The sequence below is a fragment of the Myotis daubentonii genome, chromosome X (assembly GCF_963259705.1).
Source record: "Myotis daubentonii chromosome X, mMyoDau2.1, whole genome shotgun sequence".
NCBI classification, from domain to species: domain Eukaryota; kingdom Metazoa; phylum Chordata; class Mammalia; order Chiroptera; family Vespertilionidae; genus Myotis; species Myotis daubentonii.
The window spans coordinates 74,770,931-74,795,198 of NC_081861.1; the positions used below are offsets into that span (position 1 = coordinate 74,770,931).

At 39.8% G+C, this 24,268-nt stretch overlaps 1 protein-coding gene across 5 annotated transcripts in view; it reads left to right on the forward strand.

Annotated features, from left to right (window-relative positions):
* The window catches only part of PRRG1 (proline rich and Gla domain 1), a 256,213-nt gene that overhangs the window by 114,812 nt on the left and 117,133 nt on the right, over nt 1-24,268 (forward strand). The window lies entirely within an intron of this gene.

Sequence of the window (24,268 nt, forward strand, 5' to 3'; positions counted from 1 at the left end):
ATATATAAAGTCATGCAAAGCAAGGGTCTGAATCCAAGAATACTGTATCTAGCAAGGCTATCAATCAAAATTGAGGGTGAAATAAGGAGCTTCACAGACAAAAAAGGACTAAGGGAGTTTATTACCACCAAACCAGCAATGCAGGAAATGCTAAAGGATCTGCTATAAAAAGAAAAAAATAGGAAGAGAAGAAGGAACACAGGCATAAAGAATAAAAATGCCAACAAACATGTACCTATCAATAATAACTTTAAATGTGAATGGATTAAATGCCCCCCATCAAAAGACATAGGGTAGGTGAGTGGATAAGAAAACATAACCCATATATCTTCTGTCTACAGGAAAACCACCTTAGAACCAAGGACGCACACAGACTGATTGTGAAGGGCTGGAAAAGGTTTTTAGGAGAATGGAAATGAAAAAAAAAAGCTTGGGTAGCAATACTAATATCTGACAAATTAGACCTCAAAGTGAAAGCCATAACAAGAGATAAGGCAGGCCACTTCATAATACTAAAGGGAGCAATTCAACAAGAAGATATAACTCTGGTAAACATATATGCACTCATTACAGGAGCACCCCAATACAAAAAAACTTCTGGAGGATATCAAGGGAGAGATTGACAGCAATACAGTCATTTTAATACCCCACTAACACCACTGTACAAATCCTCTTAACAAAAAATCAGCAAAGAAACATCAATCCTAAATTACTCACTAGATCAGATGGAATTAATTGACATCTTCAGAAAATTCCACCCCAAAGCCACAGAATATAATTCTTCTCAAGTGCTCATGGGTCATTTTCAAGGATAGACCACATATTGGGGCACAGGCGAAGTCTCTTTAAATTCAAGAAGATAGAAATCATATCAAGCATCTTCTCATGTCACAATGGCATAAAACTAGAAATCAACTACAATCAAAATAATAAAAAAAAAACCACCTGGAGGCTAAATAGCATGCGATTAAACAATGACTAGGTTCACAAAGAAATCAAAGAAAAAGTGAAAAACATAATGGCAAGAAATGACAATGAAAACACAGCAGTCCAAAATCTATGGGACAAAGTGAGAGCAGTCTTGAGAAGGAAGTTCATTGCTTTGGAGGCCTATCTCAAAAAACAGGAAAAAGATGGTAATAAATTATCTAACCCTACAACTCAAAGAGTTAGAAAGAGGGCAAAATAAAAGCCCAGCATAAGCAGAAGGAAGGGAATAATAAAGATCAGAGCGGAGATGATTGACATAGAGACCCCCTCCACCTAAAAACAACAACAATACAAAAGATCAACAAAACCAAGAGCTGGTTCTTTGAAAGGATAAACAAGATTGATGAACCTCTTGCCAGGCTCCCCAAGAAGGAAAGTGAGAGGATCCAAATAAACAAATTCAGAAATGAAAGAGGCAAAGTAATAACCGATCCCCTAGAAATACAAACGATTATGAAAAAAATACTATGAACAACTCTATTCCAACCAAATGGACAACCTAGATGAAATGGACATATTCTTAGAAAAATATAAGCTCCCAAAACTCAATCAAGAAGAATAAAAAAAAAAAACCTGAATAGGCCAATAACTACCAACAAAATTGAAGCAGTGATCAAAAATTTTCCAGCAAAGGAAAGCTCTGGTCTGGACAGCTTTATAGAGTAGTTCTACCAAGCATTCAAAGAACTAAAATCTATCCTCCTCAGACTATTCAAAAAAATTCAAGAGGAAGGTACACTTCCAAACTCTTTCTATGAAGCCAGCATTACCCTAATTCCAAAACCAGATAAAGACACCACACACACAAAAAAGAGAGCTACAGGCCAATGTCTTTGATGAACATAGGTGCTAAAATGGTCAACAAAATTCTAGCAAATCGAATTCAGCATTACATTAAGACGATCATACACCATGACCAAGTGGGATTCATTCCGGGGAATGCAAGGATGTTACAATATCCGCAAATCAATAAATGTGATACATCACATAAACAAACTGAGAGACAAAAATCACATAATCATATCAGTTGATGCAGAAAAAGCATTTGACAAAACCCAACACCCTTTCTTGATAAAAACTCTAAGCAAAGTTGGAATAGAGGAACCATACCTCAACATAATAAAAGCCTCATACGACAAACCTACAGCCAACATCATACTCAATGGGCAAAAACAACTCATTTCCCCTAAGAATAGGAGCAAGACAGGGATTCCTACATTTACCACTCCTGTTCAATATAGTACTGAAAGTGCAAGCCATAGCGATCAGACAAGAAGACGAAATGAAAAGCATCCAAATTGGAAAAGAAGAAGTAAAACTGTCCTTATTTGCAGATGACATGATACTGTACATAAAAACCCCCAAAGACTCCATCAAAAAACTACTGTACCTAATAAATGAATTTGGCAAAGTAGCAGGATACAAAATTAACACCCAGAAATCAATGGCCTTTATATAAAGTAATAATGAACTCACAGAAAGAGAAGGAACCAAAATCATCTCATTTACTATTGGACCAATAAATTAAGATACCTATGAATAAACTTAACTAAGGATGTAAAAGTCCTGAACTATTATAGCTACAAGACACTAAAAAAAGAGATAGAGGAATACATGAACAAATGGCTTAATATACCATGTTCATGGATTGGTTGTAACAACATCATTAAAATGTCCATACTACCCAAAGCAAGCTATAAATTCAACACAATCCTCATTAAAATACCAACAGCATACTTCAAAGACCTAGAACAAACTCTCCAAAAATTCATCTGGAATAAAAAAAGACCCTGAATAGCTGCAGCAGGCTTGAGAAAGAAGAACAATGTAGGAGGGATCACAATACCAGATATCAAGCTATACTACAAAGCCACTGTTCTCAAGCTGCCTGGTTGTCGAGTATGACTCCCTCCACGTTCTGTGTGGAGTAGGGTTCGGTATCTGAAAGAGGAGTCACACAACAAATGAGAGAAAAAGACACGAGATAATTTTGCAATATTGGGGGACCAGGCAGGCAAGCCCCAAAGGACTTCCACCTAAGCTCAGACCGCTCAGATCTTTTATTGAGGTCGGGGTAGCCTTAGGGTAAGGAGGTCTGTCTGGGGTAGCCCGAAGGTAAGGTGGTTTGTTTGGGGTAGCCCTAGGTTAAGGAGGTTTCAATGAAGCACAGATTAGGTCATAACATCACCCTTATGCAATTTACATGATTAAAGGTAGGGAGGTTGCTTCAGCTATCATTATCTAGATTAACTGGGTGGTGCACAGTTCTGACCTTTGCTAGAACTTCAAAGGTTACTAGCTTTTGGGGGGTCTCTGTCTAAACTCAGCTAGTGAAGACAATGAATGGTTTCCGGCACCTGGTACTGGCACCAGAACAGACATATAGACCAGTAGAACAGAACAGAGAACCCAGAAATCAACACAAGCCAGTATGCTCAATTAACATTTGACAAAGGAGGCAAGAGCATACACTGAAAAGACATTCTCTTCAATAAATGGTGTTGGGAAAACTGGACAGATACTTTGAAAAAAATGAAACTAGAGCACCAACTTACACCATACACAAAAATAAACTCAAAATGGATAAAGGACTTAAATGTAAGAGGGAAAACCATAAAAAGCTTAGAAGAAGCCATAGGCAGCAAAATAGCAGACATTTGTTATAGCAATATCTTTACCGATAAAGCTCCCTGTCACATATAGAAATTTTTTGATATTTACAACCATAGTAAAACAAATATTTATATTTTTGATATTTATTTTATATATTTAAATGCCATTTAACAAAGAAAAATTAACCAAAAAAATGAGTTCACATGTCACCTCTGACACGCATGTCATAGGTTCGCCATCACTGTCCTAGGGCAATGGAAACTAAAGAGAAAATAAACAAATGGGACTACATCAAAATAAAAAGCTTCTGCACAGCAAAAGGAACCATCAACAAAACAACAAGAAAGCCCACTTCATGGGAGAATATATTTGCCAATGTTATCTCCGATAAGGGTTTAATCTCCAACAACTACAAGGAATTCATACAACTTAACAAAAGAAAGATAAACAATCCAATCAAAAAATGGGCAAAGGACCTAAATAGACACTTTTCAAAAGAGGACATTCAGAAAGCCAAGAGACATAGGAAAACATGCTCAAAGTCAGTGATCATCTGTGAAATGCAAATCAAAACAACAATGAGGTAGCACCTCACACCTGTCAGAATGGCTATCATCAACAAATCAACAAGCAACAAGTCCTGGAGAGGATGCAGAGAAAAAGGAACCCTCCTGCACTGCTGGTGGGAATGCAGACTGGTGCAGCCATTGTGGAAAAATTGTATGGAGTTTCCTCAAAAAGTTAAAAATGGAACTCGCATTTGACCCAGTGATCCCACTTCTAGGACTATATCCCAAGACACCAGAAACACCATTCAGGAAGGATATATGTACCCCCATGTTCATAGCAGCACAATTTACCATAGCTAAGATTTGGAAACAGCCTAAATGCCCCCCAGCAGATGGTTGAATTAGAAAATTATGGTACATCTACTCAATCGAATACTACACTGCTGTAAAAAAGAAGGGATTCTTACCATTTGCAACAGCATGGATGGAACTGGAGAGCATTATACTAAGCGAAATAAGCCAGTCAATGAAAGAAAAATACCACATGATCTCACTCATTTATGTATAATAAAGAACATTATAACCTGATCAACAAAAAGATGGATACAGAGGCAGAGAAGCATCGAACAGACTGTCAAACTACAGCGGAAAGGCTGGGAAGGGATGTGTCGGTAGTTAAGATATCAACTGAAGGACTTGTATGCATGCATGTAAGCATAACTAATGGTTGTAAGAGATGGGGGTAGGAGAGGCCAGGGGAAGGTCAATGAGGAAAAAAAGGAAACATACGTACTATTCTTTGTAATACTTTAAGCAATAAAGTAAAATTTTAAAAAAGAAAATTCTTTGCTCCCATGCCCTGTGGTCCCACCCAGTGCTTGCACCTGCTGCTGGTGCAGGCCCTGCTCACATCAGCTTCTGGTGCTGGAGCCACCACTGGCACCCGGTGCCAGCCTAGATTGCTTGGCATAGTGAGCGGGTGCGAGGGGCAGCTGCAGGCCCTGATTCACCCCTCAGGGCTTCTCTACCTTCCCTTGCTCCTGAGGGGGCAGATTAAGGCCAGCAGCCGCCACTCCCACCCACTCCCACCCACTGCTGGTGTCTGGCTCTGGTCCTGATCACTTGGTGCCCTCAGTGGGTGCAAGCAGTGGCTGCTGGCCTGATCACCTGAGGGCTTCTCCACCTCCCCCTGTTCTTGACGGGAGATCAGGGCAGCAGCTGCCACTGGTACTGCTACTGGCGCTGGCCCCAATAGGGTGGGAGTGGCGGCAGCAGGAGTGGGTCTGCTGGCAGAGAGGGGAGGAAGGGGCTGAGGCAGGAGGAGCCAAGTGGGGGCGCGGGGGATGGGCCGAGACCTGCCCCTGTGCCCACTGCAGCCTCACAGCCCACAATTCCTTTCAAGGTGCACGAATTAGTGCTGCTGGTATACTGTTTTTAATAGAACTAATTTGACTCTAAAGAAGAGCATTATATGGTTCTGGAAAACCATATAGTCAAGCAGCCATGTTTTTGGATAAGTAACATAACTCTTGAATTTCAGTTTTCTTGTCAGTAAAATGAAGGGATTGAAATAGATCAGTGGTTTCCACGGTGCTCAGTGGAGGCCAGGTTTTCTAAAGGGAGCCACCATGAAAGAAGTAAAAGTGAAGTGCTCCTGGTATATAGCAACTCCCCTTCAGGCAGAGCAAGCAAAAGTTTGAATTCTATAATTTCTAGAAAAAATTCAAGGGTAAATAACATTAATTTCACCAGTGAAATGTCATTTCTAAAATTCGTGTGCTAATTAACAAAGGCATTAATTTGCCAGTGAGACTCTATTAAATCCATTATGTTCTCTGCTGTTGTGGGCAAGGAGAGAAAGCTGAATGCTATCTTAATAGCAACCTCTGGAATGTGGGTTTTTGATTAAATGTAGTGTGTGTTCTATCAGCATAATTATTCATTTCTAGAATGTAGATTACAATAAACTATCACATAGATAATATCATAGTGTCTATGTTGACAAGTTGTTAAGCATTCATTATAACATAGTTATGTACTTAAAACTGTATTTCATTTTTGTGAGTTCTATCTGCTTTTTTCCATTAAATGGTGATTATTATAGTTATTGTTATTTCTGGACAGAACCATAATCAGTGTAGATATAATCCATGAACTAAAATGGAAGCTTTATGTTTGTAACAAATATCATTGAGGCAATAGTGACAGAAAAAAAAAAATACCAATCTTGGGAGTTCTCTGGTTTTCAAGATTCCACATGATTGTATGTTTAATTTTGTGCAAATTAAACCATTGCTAATTCCATATTTTTTTGTTTATTGTGGATAAGGCATAGACCCTAGTCCATAAATAATCATGTGTTAGAATACCATACATTTAAATTAATTGTTGCCATTGCTAGCAGCTTGATTGTTGTCACCTACCATTTAATGAAGAATTATTTTGGTTAAATTATAAGACTCCATCAAAGAAAATGTGGCCTTTTATCTTCCTTTGTGGTAGAAACAATTAAACCATTTCTCTGTATCTCATTATTCCTTATGAAGCATAACATCATTAGACAAGAGATATTTGTATCTATGATCCAAAATTTAGCTTTTAAGAAATCCATATTGAGTTAGTAAGACTTACCTTGGTGGACATACTTGTTTTGTTTTTAAAGAATATTGACTTTTTACATTGTCTCTTTTGTTTTCTCTTGTATAGAAATCCATTTCTGGCATTTTCTCCACACTATTCCTGGAATTTTGCCTGTTATCATCTGGCATTTCATTGCATTACCTCTGGATAAGGATAGCATAAAGATATCCTTCTTAAAAAGTTTTAGGTAGTGATCATAACCACCACATAGTCCTTAAGCAGCAGGTTCAGGATATTAAATATATTAATAACAATTACTACTTCTCTCAAACCCTGAGACATCTCACTCACACTAGCTTAATCTTGTAACTTAAAGTTATTTTTAAGTACCTGAGTTCTTGAATGGGTTTCAGCTCATTAATTGCTGTGAACACATACTACATGCCATTCTAACTAAGCTGTAAATTTGTGACAACCTGGTTGAGTACATGCGTACCACCATACAACACATTCTGAATTATAAACCTACTTGGTATGAAAAAAATTAACTTTATTTTCCACAAATAGATTACAGTGGTGAAATACAATTGGAAATAATTCTATTTTTTCCAACTTCCTAAGTAATGAGAGGATGATCCAAATAGCATCTTTTTTTTGTAAGTGAAATGTCACTTTAGAATGTGAGGCTTTATTTTTATAGGGAAAGTTATTTCCACTAATCTGTGATAAGAATTATCTATTTTATACCTATTTCAGTTAAAAAACAAAACAAAAAAAGAAACCCTGAAGGCAGTGTATGCAGGCACAACTGAGTAAATAATAGTGTCAAAATGGCTTAGAAACAAGAAAACAAGGAATTATGAGTGTGACACTTCATAAGATTTTTAAAATATAAATCTGAGCATAGGGTTGGGTGGGGAGTGTGCCTTGTTGATTTTCTCCTGTTTATTTTTTTTTGTTGTTTGTTTAGAGCAGTGGTTCTCAACCTTCCTAATGCCGTGACCTGTTAATACAGTTCCTCATGTTGTGGTGACCCCCAACCATAAAATTATTTTCGTTGCTACTTCATAACTGTAATTTTGCTACTGTTATGAATCGTAATGTAAATATCTGATATGCAGGATGTATTTTCATTGTTACTAATTGAACATAATTAAAGCATAGTGATTAATCACAAAAACAATATGTAATATGTTTTCTGATGGTCTTAGGCGACCCCTGTGAAAGGGTTGTTTGACCCCCAAAGGGGTCGCGACCCACAGGTTGAGAACCGCTGGTTTAGAGGCTGTTGGTTGCTTGGCTGGAAAATAGTGTGTTCTTATCCCCAAAGAATTTGGAAATGATACACTACTCCCACTAAACAAATATCTTTCCAATTAAAAAACTTTTCACAGTTACAACTGAAAGGACCTAAAAAGTCATGTACAACTCCTTAGGAAACAGGCATAGGTAAATTAAACAAAAAGTGCAGAATCATGCTGGAACGGAAATCTGTGTATTCTGAGTACAAATTCAGGACCTTTTTACCATACCACACTCTTCTCTTTTCCTGCTTTTCATTTGTCTCAATACAAGATTGGTGAAAGTGTGACAGTAAGTTCATAGATATTGGATTTTTTAGACTTAACAAGATAGTCTCAAAAGGCAGTTTTGATGTGAAGGTTCAGTTAAGTGGATAGTTTGGTATGCTCTGCAGTCTTTATGAGAAATTCACAACTAAACAAGATACTTTCAGGAGAGGAAAAACAGCTTCCTGGTCAGTCTGTGGGTTCATTATAGAATGTCTGATACACCAACATATACACAACATCTAGGAATGGACTTTACACTTAAATAAATGCATTTTGCCAAGTGTCCATGCTCACCTGTTAAATAAGGGTTTAAAGCTTTTTAAAAACTATTTTTATGGAAACACTTATAAAATAGATCATATAATTTACTGCCTCCCTAAACTATATCCTAAACATCATATGGTCCTTTCTTGCTCACTCATATTCACCATTTTTAATATAATCATTGATGCCTAGAGCTTTGGGAACTATGAGGCTGGTTAGAGCCTACTCTAAATAACCCTCAAAGGGCCTCTACCAGTTTTCTTGCCTTCAGATTAATCAGTTTTCACTTCTTGTTGCTCTTCTACTTTTCAGCAATAATGTGCAACAAGGCTACCAAATCTCATAGCCAGGTTTCTAGATGGCGGTTAAATAAATGTGTCCTTGATTAGTCTAAGGGAGCTGTAGGTAAAGTATCCTATATAATAAAATCCTAATATGCAAATTGACCAAACAGCAGAATGACCTGTCGCTATAGCAAGCACTGACCACCAGGGGGCAGACACTCAATGCAGGAGCTGCCCCCTGGTGGTCAGTGTGCTCCCACAGGGGGAATGCCACTCAGCCAGATGCTGGGCTTATGGCTGGTGAGTGCAGCAGTGGTGGCAGGAGCTTCTCCCACCTCTGCAGCAGCGCTAAGGACCTCGAGGGGGATGTCCACCTGCTGGCCACGGGGAGTGGGCCTAATCCAGCAGGCGGACATCCCCCAAGGGGTCCCGGACTGTGAGAGGGTGCAGGCGAGGCTGAGAGACCTCTCCCCTCCCCCCCGCTAGTGCACGAATGTTGTGCACTGGGCCTCTAGTAAGTTATAATGTATGAGCTTGGTCATGTCTTCTTTTTAAGTTCATGAAACTGAGTTTATTTGAATTGCTTCTGCATAATGATGTATTACTGTGATTAATATCTATAGTGATAATATAAAATATTAAATAGCTACCTGAACTATCACATAACCTAAAATCAATAGAAAATTATTGTTTAGTGTATTTTGTTGTAGATACTCATGCTTCTCTAAACATATATATCTGCCATATATATAATTTTCATTTCTTAACCTGTCCTTAAGCGCTTCTTTGTGGTCTGTTGTTAAAATTCTAATGATGATAGCTTATGAACATACATTTGACCAAAATTGAAGCTAATAAAAGTAAGTATGTAAGTTATGGTAAAAGATGTTTCCTTGGAGTTCGTTTCAAATATCAAGGACCAGAAATAGACCTTAATTTACTTTATGAAGAATTTCTGAAATTTTAAACTCTCATGTTCTAAGGGGGAAAGAGACAGTTTATAAAGGCAGAGAAAGGGGGCTTTCAAAAGGATTACATAAGTTGCTTTGAAAGAGCTGTGATTGGTGTTGGCAAACAGACTAACATTATGCTATACATGCACCTTGTGGGTATATACTTTGGGGATCAAGGTACTAGTTCCTTGCTAAGCCAAAAGGCATCTGGCTATGTCCTCTTTCCAGAACAGTAGGTGTTCAGCTAGACTAACTCCACACAACTATTAGTGGAAATCAAATGGTTCTTACAGAACAAAAAATGTCTGTTCCAAGGGAAGCACAAAGAGAAGTATTCTACAAATTTCAAATGGTAGTTTCATTTCTTAAAAATAGTATATTCAAGTGCTCTCTCCCTAGAAATGTTGCTGTGCCCCGACCTGCGGGACAACAACGGGGGAATGAAGAGACACCCTAGGAGAATGAGACAAACAAGGGACACGAAAGAATGGAGGCAAGACAAGTCCTGATCAAGCTTTCAAGTTTTATTCTTACAGCGGCAGGATATATACTGTTTTAGGGACGGGGGGTGGGTAAAGGGGTCTATGGGCAGTAACCTATTACTAGAGATTTATTAGGCTCCTGATGGCTGTGCTTATCAGCGGAGATGTGTGATTTAGCAGGCTTCGGATGGCTGTGTGCTTATCAGTGGAGATGTGTGATTTAGCGGCTGTGTGAGGGTAGTTTATCTTTAACTGCTGGCCAATTTGCAAGACACAGGTGGTTTCTGGTAATTAGGAGTTTCTGGAGGAACCAGAAACTTATAGTTCTTCAGATGGCTTTGTCTAAGCCAATATCTCTAATGGCTCCCAACAATTCCTCCCTTTTTCTTTATTAAGGGTGGGCTTTAACCGACTGGGGGAGTAGGGACCTGGTTCCTCCCGTGGGATGGTGGGATCCCACCGTCAGTGGCTCTTGGTATCTTTTGGGGAGGAGAGGCAGAGCTGATAGTTATGTATGGATACCAACCTCTATGCAAACCAGGTGTGCTCACAGGGAAATCCAGAGGCAGTCGAAAATTTTTGTGACCTTCCCTTGCAGTGCTTTGCCGTGCACCCAGGTCGGTGCCCATGCCTTTCTCCTTCTATGAGGAGTAGGCAAGCATCCCTCTGGCGTCATGCTGTCCCCGCAGGGAGGGAGTTTTGGCAGTCATTATAATCACGTTCACGGTCTATCATGGCTAGACGGTGGTAGTGTACCTGAATGGGTTTGGCCAGGATGCTATCAACCTGCTGTTTTACAAAGTCTGTTAATTTTCTAAAGGCCCAGGGGCCGAAAGCTAGGATTAGGAGAAGGCTTATAAGGGGGCCGAGAACAGGAAGCAGGTTGGGCAGGAGTCCATTCAATCCCCTCCAAAGGGGGTTCTCGAATAAGTCTCTCCGTCTTTTCACTATATCTTCTTGTAACTTCTTTATCTTGTCTCGGACGATCCCGGATTTGTTGGATAAAATCAGCAGCGTTCCTGTAGGGCCAAGCATATTCCTCCCTGTTCTGCTGTGAGCAAATCTAACCCTCTTCTATTTTGTAGTACTACTTCAGCTAATGAATCTATCTGATCTTGGAGATCATTGATAGTGCCTGAGAGAGCTTGGACATCATCAATTAGCTGGTTAGATAATTTATTATAGGTGTGTAATGCTGTCCCTAATCCAGCGGAACCGGTAGCTACAGCTCCTTTTGGCAAAAAAAAAAAGGTCAAGAGAGGTCAATACAGAATGCTTAAGTGCCTTCCCCAGGAGGCCCTCCACACAGTGGAAAGGAATAAATCCCTTCATGTAAAATATTCAAATTCATTTGTAAATTTATTTGGGATAAATGCGCAATATACTGTTGTAAAGCATCAAAAATTATTAATGAAACTTGTAGAATAATACCATGTAAGAATATTCTTTGCTCTACGTCATGACAACTTAATTTTAAACTCAAGGTTTGGAATGAGGAACCTAGTTAGCAAAAAAAAAAAAAGCAATTTACAGAAGCAGAGACAGCATGCTATCTAAATTACAGTTCTGGGTCTCCAGAGCACTGAGTTGAGATGCTAACTGGAGCCTTCTGGGTTTGGGATAGCTGTGCTGTCCTTCCCAGGTAAAGGAAAAATGTGCCTTCTAAGACCAGTATGAAACTTACAGTTTTTACCTGAATTAATTGTTACCATACTTCACTTTACCATGCCCCAGGTGGTCTCTGGGCTGTTCGTTGTCTGGTTTGTCTTCCTCCTGCTGGATTACACTTGGAGAACTTTAACTTAAAAAAGAAAAGTCTTTCTTTTTTATACCAAGTAACCTATAGTGTTACTTCTTGGATGTTGATTGATAGTGCCGCAAGGCCATGTATTCCAAGTCAAAGTCATTAAACATTTATGGTGACTGTACTTATTTTCAGATTTGGTATTTTAACAGCAAATCATTAGATTATCCTGTAAATGTTAGTGGAAGATATTTCAAAATATTAAAATTTCTCCTTTTTATTAAATTTAAAATAATGTTTTTAAACAGCGTTCCCTTTCGGCTTATTTGCATATACAGAGGGATCATGGGAAGCCTTCAGTAACTTTTTAGAAGATTTTTATTATACTAAGATTCAATTGCTTACAAAGATTTGTAAATTTAAGTATTTTTTAAAAAGCAAAGCAAGTAAATTTAGTATTTAGTAAACTTCTGATTCACAAGGGGCAAACGCTGCACCACTTCCAGCCTAATTTAAAATGCAGTAGTGAGGAGCTTTTAAATAAAAGACATTGCTAGTTTAAATAAAGACTTTGCTACTAATAAATTTTTTCTTTTATTTGGCAGAAATTCCTTATGCAACCAAGCATATTATATTTTGAAATATTGCACTCGGGAAAAACTTCCAAATACATATCTAATTAAAACATTTTCAACACTTTTTAAACAGTTCTTAACATAATAGGATCTAGTCTTGACCATGGAATCAATTACTCTTAATTGGTTTATGATATATGCATAACTGTGGTTCTACTGAGAATTTATGATATCTTTTAAAAATGTATCTACAAGCCTTTTAAGAAATATGAGCTCTATTGTTGGCCCTTATAAAGCCAACTGCTCAAAACATTGGTCTATCATACCACTGAAATTATATTAAGACCCTGATTGCTAATTTATTAAGTATTAAAAATATCTTCTTAAAAAAAAAGAGACTTTAAAAACTTTCAGAGCTTTAAATCTTAGATAGCAAAGTAAATACTTAGCATTTTTCAAATCAATACTTTTACATTTAAGGATATATTTCAAACAAAATATAAGGCATTTTCAATTAATAGATTAACTTCTATCATCTTGACTTTATACTAGGCATACTCAGATTAACATTTCAGCATTATAAATCTCAATACTTTTAGATGATTTGAACTTGAAAGTTTTAAGTTTCCAGCTAATAAGCAAAACCATAGCTATTCACATGTAAACTTGACTATCAACTTACTGGTGGTACTTTGCCTCAGAGCGGGAAATTTCAAAAGAGCTACTTTAAATCGCCTTGGGAAACCTGTCAGTATTTCTTTCTCAGGTTCATCTTTGCCATTTTTAAGACCAAAACAGTCTTGGGTTTTTATTCTGTACTCAGCAAAAGGTCAAGTTCAGATCAAAACTATGCGCACTTGTTTTTAAACTGGCCTTTTCCCTTTACATGTGCACAGAAATCCCAGATGCATTTTTAAATTTGTAAAAGCTTTTCAGTTACAAGAAGGACTTTAATTTTAGAATACTTGGGGAGGGGGCGTCCACACTGGATCGCCACGTGCTCCTTCTTCCCTTCTCCCACATCCTGCTTTTGGGGGAAGTTTCAGCAAATGACTTAGATGGCGTATTTTTTCCAAAGTCATGCTTAATAGAAGACATTTTAAATTTTTTCCTATTTCACTTTCTAAAGTCATGGCTAACACCCAAAGTTATCTTAACCAAAGTTTGGTTGTCATAAGATGTTCTCCGGTAATTTTTAAATAAAACATTAAGTAATCTCATTGCGGGAGAGCTTGTAACTCTGCTCTCTCTTGCCACCTTTGAATCTCTCCACACCAGAGGCGGATTCGGTAGTGGGATTTCATTTTTTATTATAGATTTTGGATTCCAAATATAAATTAAGATAAGAAAACACATTAAGATGACCATGGTACTATTTTTTCAGCCTGATTTTAAGGAGTACCTTTTAATATTCCAATTTCTTTATAATTTGGCCTTTTTGCACAGGTGATTCTATTAATGGCAAATTAAACATTTCAGGATTAGGACATGGAGGTGGAGGGAGCCATGAAGGCCATTTCTCCCTTTTTTTTTTTTTTTTTTTTTTTGCTCCTCTTAAGGAGCGGAGGGTGCAAGGGGGAGGAGATCCATCCTCCTTGACCTCTCCTAAAGCCTCTAGGAAATGAAATGCCATGTTCCACAAGGGGAAACAATTTTTGGCAAGTTCTGATTAACTTTTTGGCAAACTTTTAAGATCTAATGTACCTTTTTCAAGAAACCAAGGGTTATGTTCTATAATAACATGCAAAAACTGTAAAAGATTTCCTTCTAAAATTTTAACACTTTAAACATACAAATCAAAAGTCTATAATAAACCATGAGCAAAGGTCAGTGACGAAAGTGAAAAAATTCCTTAAATCTTTCTTTTTAACCCGAAATCCTCACGCCTTGAGGGACTCCCTGAGCCCTCTGAGAAATTCTTGAATCTTTCTTTTTTAATCCTTACTCCCCGTGTCCTGAGGGACTCCCTGAGCCCATCTAGAAATACCTCATGAGAGTTCAAAGAGTTGCCCATTATTTTGGCTGGGTAGTTCTCAAGATTTCCTCCTCCACGTAAGCCTCTAGGACGTATAAACCCCGTGCCAGGTCAGCTCGGAATTTCTTAAATCTCTGGTGATCCTTATGTAACTGCTCTCCTTCTACCTTATAGCCTCTGCTCGCGTGTCATAGGTCGGGATGTATAAGCCCCATACCAGGATGGCAACCACTAAGACATAGCGAGCTCAGAGTTTGCCAGAGAGGGCGACACAGGTCGGGCCAGAGAAGAATTACTTTTCCGAGTGATTCAGAGTTTTCACTGCCGGTTTCGGGTACCCTTAACTCTTCCCCAAACAGCGAGGTGAACGCTTATTAGTGGACTGGAGGGAGATCAAGAAAACTAAAAGGGCCAGCGAAAGGGGGTGCCAAAGAGGGTGAAGGCTCTCAAGAGGTATTTTGAAATTCTTGTTTGAAAAGTTTCGTCTGCTTTCCTTCACAACGATCTGTCTCACGGGCAGGTGAAACCGTGGCGATCAAGATGCTGAGTCTGCACTCACGAGTCAATACTGCGCGGCGACTCTAAGGGGTGCCTGGCCAGGCGCTTCAAGCAGACGTTCTCGCAGGGGGTCCCCAAGTTGCCACGTTGAGCGCCAGACTGCCCCGACCCGCGGGACAACAATGGGAGAACGAAGAGACACCCTAGGAGAATGAGACAAACAAGGGACACAAAAGAATGGAGGCAAGACAAGTCCTGATCAAGCCTTCAAGTTTTATTCTTACAGCAGCAGGATATATACTGTTTTAGGGACGGGGGTGGGTAAAGGGGTCTATGGGCAGTAACCTATTACTAGAGATTTATTAGGCTCCTGATGGCTGTGCTTATCAGCGGAGATGTGTGATTTAGTAGGCTTCAGATGGCTGTGTGCTTATCAGTGGAGATGTGTGATTTAGCAGCTGTGTGAGGGTAGTTTATCTTTAACTGCTGGCCAATTTGCAAGACACAGGTGGTTTCTGGTAATTAGGAGTTTCTGGAGGAACCAGAAACTTATAGTTCTTCAGATGGCTTTGTCTAAGCCAATATCTCTAATGGCTCCCAACATTGCTGTCAATGTATTCATTTCACAGTCATATAGTAAGTTTGCCATACTGTTTCATAATTAGAGGCATGGTCCATGGTTTCCCAACTTTGAGTCACTCAACCTTCAAGTTTCTCCCATTCTGCCTTTTCATTTATTCCATACTTATTGAATCTCATACCAAGTTATTTACTAGCTGTTATGAAAGACAGAGATTGAATCAAAATATAATAAGACATGGGACCTACCTTTGAGAACCTTAATCTTGAGGGTAAACCAGATAAGCCCACCAAAAATCATAATATAGTTTAATTAATTGTTGTAATTTAGGTATATGTAAATACTGAGTCTAATGAAGTGGGGAGTACACTCTGGGGAAGGCTTATAGAGGATGTTATATTTGAACTAGAGGCCCGGTGCACGAATTCGGGGTCCCTTGGCCTGGCCTATGGGGATCTGCCGAAACTGGCATTCCTACATCACCCAAGGGATGGATGTAGTAGTGCAGAAAGCAGCAGGCAGCCTGGGAGGAACCCAAGCCCAGGCTCTTGCTCATCCCCAATACGCCTGATGCCACCACTTGGTAGGCTCACTGCTGGTCTGCTACGGTCTCTGCATTCCTGTCCTAGGGTGATACCGGCTCACCCATGACTAAGAAGTGCCCGCTAGCTTGTGCCTAGTCAGTCCTGATGCCGGTCTGATCCTGGTCCCATTCTGGATGGGGGAGGAGCACTCTGGGGGAATGTCTGTTGGAGAGGTTTGCACCACTGCAGCTGTGCTCACCAGCCATGAGCCTGGCATCTGGCACCCATTGGTCAGCTGAGCAGAGCTTCTGCTGTGGGAGCACACTGACCACCAGGGAACAGCTCCTGCATTGAGCGTCTGCCCTCCGGTGGTCAGTGTGCATCATAGCTACCAGTTGAAAAGTCTAAGGGTCACTTAGGCTTCTATAAATAGAGATGGAATAAGAGTTCATTTGACAGAAGAAATATTAGGTACAAAATTGTGGTGGTATTAAAGAGCTTGTTTGGAGAATGGTAAGATTTGGTTTGACTGAGGAATAAGGTGCATGGTGAGTGTAGTGGCCAAAGAAAACACCCAATATCTGCACCTTTCAAGTTTTTCCCTTTCTTTCCATTCCTATTTCCACCATTCTAATGCATAATCTCATTATTTATTAACCAGGTCTATTGTAAGTAGCCTTTTACATAGCCTTTCCCCCTCCATTTTAGGGTAGGATGAGGAGAAAGTGGAGGAAAGGCTAAAGGCCAGATAAAAGGCTATCCTATATAATAAAGAGGTAATATGCAAATTGACCCTCACACCCTCACAAGATGGCTACCTAGGAAGCAGAGCTTTTGACACTGACTGGCATAGAAACTGACCAATCAGAACCTAATCTGGGTGAACTGCAAAGGCAGAACCTAAGGTGGGGGCTAAGGAGGGGTTTTAAGGGCAACAGCTATTTGGTGTAAGGTGTAAGAAAGCAGTTCTATATTTTAATGACTGGTTTGGCAGTATAGAGCATATGGCTGGCTATCAGTCCAGATATAGGGATTATGCATTTTTGTCTGCCAAGAGCATCTCCTCCTGCAGAAAAAGGCTTCCCCCCCATTTAAGCAATCCTATCCTATATAATCTATCTATACTAATAAAAGGATAATATGCTAATTAGACTGGGTTGACTGGCCATCTTTCAGACATCTGACTTCCTTCTAGACAAATCCATGGTGGTCGGGGCTGAGGCAGAGGCAGTTAGGGGTGATCAGGCCTGCAGGGGAGGGCAGTTAGGGGTGATCAGGCAGGCAGAGGCAGTTAGGGGCAATCAGGCAGGCAGGCAGGTGAGCAGTTAGGAGCTAGCAGTCCCAGATTGTGAGAAGAATGTCCAACTGCTGGTTTAGGCCTGATCCCTGTGGTCCCCGATTGGAGAGGGTGCAGGCTGGGCTGAGGGAACCCCCCTTCCGTGCACGAATTTCATGCACTGGGTCACTAGTGTGTATATATATATATATATATTACACATTTATATATATATACTTGTAGCCTGGTACATGAAATTCATGCACATTAAAAGGGAATTAATTAGAGGAAATATTTTAATATTGCTATTTGCCCTCTCTCTATAATAGAAGTGTCAGAGATGAAAGAAAATTAGTAAAATGTATATGAAAATCTTCCTCCTGTCAGAGTCTGGGGCACGCCGCAGGACCCAGAGTCAAGTCCCTGCCCACCTGTGCGCACCTCAAAATTGCGTGAGACCCAGACCCAGCTGGCCCCACCCTTGTCAAGCTCTGCAGGGTGGTGTGCACAGCCTCAGGTCCCCTGTCAAGCCCCACCGGGTTCAGAGCGCAGCCTCAGCTCCCCCTGTGCAGCTTCAGGTCTCCCGGCCTGGTGCCAGGGAGGGGTGCGTGGCCTCAAGTCCCCTGTCAAGCCCCACCATGTAAGGGCCCCAGCCTTAGGTCCCCCGGCCCTGGTGCAAGGATGGGGGTCATGGCCTCAAGTCCCCCGGCCTCGGCGCGAGGGCCCAAGGGCACAATGACCATTTGCATATTAGCTCTTTATTATATAGGATATATATAAATATGTATATGTGTTATGTCCATGATGATTTTCTCGGTTATTCTCTCTGAAAAGTTGGTTCTAAAATCATGAATGCTATAAAAAAGTTTAAATATCTTACCCTAATATTAAGTGCCTCCATGACATGGCTGTTGGCCTGTTTCCAGTTTAATTTCTTACTCTTTCTATTTTTAATCTTGTACTCTGACCCTATTGACCAGCTCACTGTTCCTCATTTATGACCTTTGCTTTATTTAATTTTAAGACTTCATTTACTGTTTTGTTTTCCTTGTCCTAATACTGCCAATCTTTAGAAGGCCAGTTCAAATACACTTTTTAAGCGTCCTTCTTCAGGTTCCCCCCATCCCAAATATACCTTATCCAGTAGAAATATGCCTGCCTTTTGACCTCAAAAAGCATCTACCATGTTCAGTCTTGCATTAGAGTTCATTGTGTTTCTTTTATCTTCATTATCTCTTACACTGAAGAACCTTGAGGGCAGAGGACATATGATATTCATATTTGTGACTTGTGATGGTCTCATTGTACATAGTATTTTCTCAGTAAATATGTCTTAAGAAAAATAATTTTTGTTCATTATAAAAGAAAAACATAAACATGTGCAATTTTTAATAGTGATTCTTATTGAAATAAGACCCAAGGGGAGAAAACTGATTCAATAATTGGAATAAAGATTTTTCCAAGACAACTGTTAATTTTCAGTTTATTAGCAAATTTATGGACATGATTTCACTTGACTAAGGACTTTTGCCATTAAAATATAAGTTTAGTATCCTGCAATGCATCAAAAATATATTACACAGCTGCATAGCTTAGTTTGAGGCAATAATTTAGGGAGTTCCTTGAGAAACCATCATATTTTATTTATTTATTTATTTATTTATTTTTTGTTTTGTAGAGAAAGCATAGGTGACAGCTATTTATTTTGTATATATGAAAAAGTAGTAATATTTTTTGAGTAATTGTACTTATCTTGTGGGTGTATGTGTGTGTGTGTGTCAGTCTTAGATTTTAAATCTTTTCTTTAGTAAGGATGTTTACTAAATGTATCTAAAGAAAACAGTTTATGTTCATCTTTATTTCCATTAATGAGAAGGGTACATGTTTTATTTGTTCCTTTCTTTGTTTTTAAAGATATTTTTTTTTGATCTTTAGAGAGAGAGAGGAAGCGAGAGGGAGAGAAAGAGAAACATCAATCAAGATCTTCCGAAATGGCGACCAGCAGGAAGGTAGGGAGGGAGAGAGTGTGAGAGCTCAAGGAAGTGATAGAGGAGTGTGTGGACCCCTGTGGTGTGTGTGTATGAGCTAGGGACAGTTAGATTCTGCAGGTCTTCTAAGGGGCTGCTAAACCAGGCAGTCTTAGGCAGCGGAGTCCCGCTCCCTGCGCGGACACTCCTGGGCAGCCAGCACAGGCACTGCGACCACCCCATCTTGGGAAACAGAGCTGCTTGAGACTAGGATCCTGGCCTCAGCACCACCCAGTCTGATCTCAGACGCCTACCAGGACCCTGCAGCCACTGGGGACAGAGACCTGGGACCACAGCTAAAGACCTGCGGACACCAAAAGTTCAGAAATCCCCACAGCAGATCCATGAGTAACAGAGCCCATCCCCCATTCCCGCAGGCTTGCAGGCAGCACCAGAGTAACTAACTGATAGACCCACCCCTTGCCAGGGCCTCAGCGCTCCAGGAACTTTAGCCTGGAAGTGCGCCAGCACCTTGGAACTGATCCTACTCACATTGCCAGCTTCTGAGCCCTGGGCTGGGAGCAATCCCACAAACACCGGGAATTTGTCCCACGTAATACAGGCCCAGGGACCCCGCTTCCCTGGGCAGGAGGCAGCACCAAGCACCAGCGACTTGACTGTGTTTCTTTTCACCTGCGCCTGAGATCCTGATTTCCTGTGCATTCATACTAAGAGCCAGTGACTCCAATTCCTGGTGCAAGGGCACACAGGGACCCTGATTCTCAAGGCAAGGTCGTGCGAAGCAACAGAGACTCTGATACTGGATTCTGGGGAACTCTGACTCCTGGCACACGCTAGGGGGCTCTGGTTTTCAACACGCTTCAGGGGGGTCTCTGTTTCAGCAGGGTGCAGGCAGGGTCCCTGATTCTAAGGGCGCGTACGAGGCCACATTGAGCGCTGACAACACTGACTCTGAGCGAGCCTGGTTCCCACCAACCCACAACAACCACACATCTTAGCGTCAGAGCTCTTCAGTGACACTAGGGCGGTGGGAGACTCCCACTGCACACGGCCCAGGCCCACGCAACTCGACCTTTGAACCATAGGGAGATAATCAGAATGAAGAGACGAAACAACACCCAGAGGAAAGACAATGAGGAGTCACCAAGAAAGGACATTAATGAAGTTGAAGCATGCAACATGACAGAAAAAGAATTCAGAATAATGGTTGTACAATTCATTCACCGGATGGATGAGAAAATCAACAACCTATGCAAGAATCAGGAAGAAATGAAAAGTGATCTAGCTACAATCAAAAACACCATGTAAAGTTTCAACAGCAGACTAGAAGAACCAGAGGACCGAAATAGTGAATTAGAAGATAAGGCAGAGAAACAAGCTCAATCTGAACAGCAACTGATGAAAAGAATTTAAAAGCAGGAGGAGAGCATAAGGGAGCTTCGGGACAACATGAAACGAAGTAACATACGCATAATAGGGCTGCAAGAAGGACAAGAAGAGCAGCAAGGATTAGAAAATCTATTTGAAGAAATAATGTCAGAAAACTTCCCAGATATGGGGAAGAAAAAAGTTACACAAGTACAGAGAGTCCCAGGCAAGATGAACCCCAAAAGACCCACACCAAGACACGTCATAATAACGATGGCAAATGTACAAGACAAAGACAGAATCTTAAAGGCTGCAAGAGAGAAACAGAGACTTACCTACAAAGGATCCCCCATCAGATTATCAAATGATTTCTCAACAGAAACACATCAGGCCAGAAAAGAATGGACAGAAATTTACAAAGTGATGCAAAGCAAAGGACTGAATCCAAGAATACTCTATCCAGCAAGGCTATCATTCAAAATTGAAGGGGGAAATAAGAAGCTTCACAGACAAAAATGGCTAAGGGAGTTTATCACCACCAAGCCAGCATTGCAAGGAATGCTAAAGGGACCTGTGTAAAAGGAAGAAATAAAAAGCCCAGAAAGAAAACAGCCACACACACACAAAAAAAATAGAAATGGCTATAAACAAGTACCTTTCATTTATAACTTTAAACGTAAATGGACTAAATGGTCCAATCAAAAGACAGCAAGTGGCTGAATGGATAAAAACATGACCCATATATTTGCTGTCTACGAGAGACCCACCTCACTAGAAGGGACTCACAGGGAGTGAAAGTGAAGGGATGGAAAAATATCTTTCAGGCAAATGGAAATGAAAAAAAAGCTGGGGTAGCAATACTTATATCAGACAAAATACACCTCAAAGTGAAGGCCATAACAAGAGATAAGGAAGGCCTCTTCATAATACTAAAGGGATCAATACAACAAGAGGATATAACCCTGATAAACATATATGCACCCAATGCAGGAGCACCCACATACATAAGAAAACTCCTGCAAGATATCAGGGGAGAGATCGACAACAATACAATCATAGTAGGGGACTTTAATACACCACTGACATCACTGGATAAATCCGTGAGACAAAAACTCAGCAAAGAAACAGCAATCCTAAATGACTCACTAGATCAGATGGACTTAATTGACATCTTCAGAACACTTCACCCCAAAGCCACAAAATATACTTTCTTCTCAAGTGCTCATGACATCTTCAAAAATAGACCACATATTGGGTGACAAACAAAGTCTCCCCAAATTGAAGAAGATTGAAATCATACCAAGCATCTTCTCAGACCACAAGACCATAATATTAGAAATAAACTACAATAAAAACAACTCAAAATACTCAAACACTTAGAAGCTTAATAGCCCGCTATTAAATAGTGATTGGGTTACCAATGAGATCAAAGAAGAAATTAAAAACATCCTGGAAACTAATGACAATGAAAACACAACAATCCAAAACCTTTGGGACGCAATGAAAGCAGTCTTGAGAGGGAAGTATATAGCTCTACCTGCCTATCTCAACAAACAAGAAAAAATGGTAGTAAATCATCTAAATCTATAGCTCAAAGAATTAGAAAGAGAGCAACAAGAAAAGCCCAGAGTGAGCAGAAGGAAGGAGATCATAAAGATTAGAGCAGAAATAAATGACATAGAGACCAAAAAAACAATACAGAAAATCAATGAAACAAAGAGCTGGTTCTTTGAAAGGATAAACAAGATTGACAAACCTCTAGCCAGGCTCACCAAGAAGCAAAGAGAAAGGACCCAAATCAACAAAATCGGAAATGATAGAGGCGAAATAACAGCAGATCCCACAGAAATACAAATGATTGTTAAAAAATACTATGGACAACTCTACTCAAACAAACTAGACAACCTGGAGGAAATTGACATATTCCTAGAAAAATACAACATTCCAAAACTTAATCAGGAAGAATCTAGAAATCTCAATAGGCCAATAACTATGGAAGAAATTGAAGCAGTCATCGAAAAGCTTCCAGAAAACAAAAGCCCAGGACCAGATGGCTTCACAGGGGAGTTTTCCCAAACATTCAAGGAAGAACTAAAACCTATCCTCCTCAGACTACTACAAAAAATCCAAGAGGAAGGACACTTCCAAGCTCATTCTAGGAAGCCAGCATCACCCTAATACCAAAACCAGGTAAAGACAACACAATGAAAGAGAATTACAGGCCAATATCCCTCATGAATATAGATGCCAAAATCCTCAACATAATCTTAGCAAATCGGATCCAGCAGTACATCAGAAAGAGCATACACCATGGCCAAGTTGGATTTATCCCAGGGATGCAAGGATGGTACAATATCCGCAAATCAATAAACGTGATACATCACATAAACAAATTGAAAAAAACAACAACACATAGTCATATCAATTGATGCAGAAAAAGCATTTGACAAAATTCAACACCCATTTTTGATAAAAACTCTCAGCAAGGTGGGAATTGAAGGATCATCCCTCAACATAATAAAAGCCATATATGACAGGCTCACAGCCAACATCATACTCAATGGACAAAAACTAACACCATTTGCCCTAAGAACAGGAACAAGACAGGGATGCCCCCTCTCACCACTCCTGTTCAACATAGTACTGGAAGTATTAGCCATTGCAATTAGACAAGAAGAAGAAATAAAAGGCATCCAAATTGGAAAAGAGGAAGTAAAACTGTCCTTATTTGCAGATGACATGATATTAGACTTAAAAAACTCTAAAGACTCCATCAAAAAACTATTAGACTTAATAAAAGAATTTGGCAATGTAGCAGGATACAATATTAACGCCAAGAAATCTATGGCATTTCTATACACCAGTAATGAATGTGCAGAAAGAGAGACTAAAAAAGCAATCCCATTTACCATCGCACCAAAAAAATTAAGCTACCTAGGAATAAACTTAACTAAATAGGTAAAAGACCTCTACTCAGAAAACTACAGGACGTTGAAAAAAGAGATAGAGGAAGACATAAACCGATGGAAGAAAATACCATGTTCTTGGATTGGTAGAATCAACATCATTAAAATGTCCATACTGCCCAAAGCAATCTATAAATTCAATGCACTTCCTATTAAAATACCAAGAGCATATTTCAGAGACCTAGAACATACTCTCCAAAAATTCATCTGGAATAAAAAAAGACCCCGAATAGGTGCAGCGATCCTGAGAAAGAACAAAGTAGGTGCGATCTCAATACCAGATATTAAGCTGTATTACAAAGCCACTGTTCTCAAAACTGCCTGGTACTGGCACAAAAACAGACATATAGTTCAATGGAATAGTATAGAGAGCCCAGAAATCAGCCCCAACCAATACGCTCAATTAATATTTGACAAAGGAGGCAAGAACATGCAATGGAGTCAAGATAGTCTCTTCAATAAATGTTGTTGGGAAAATTGGACAAATACATGCAAGAAAATGAAACTAGACCACCACCTTACACCATA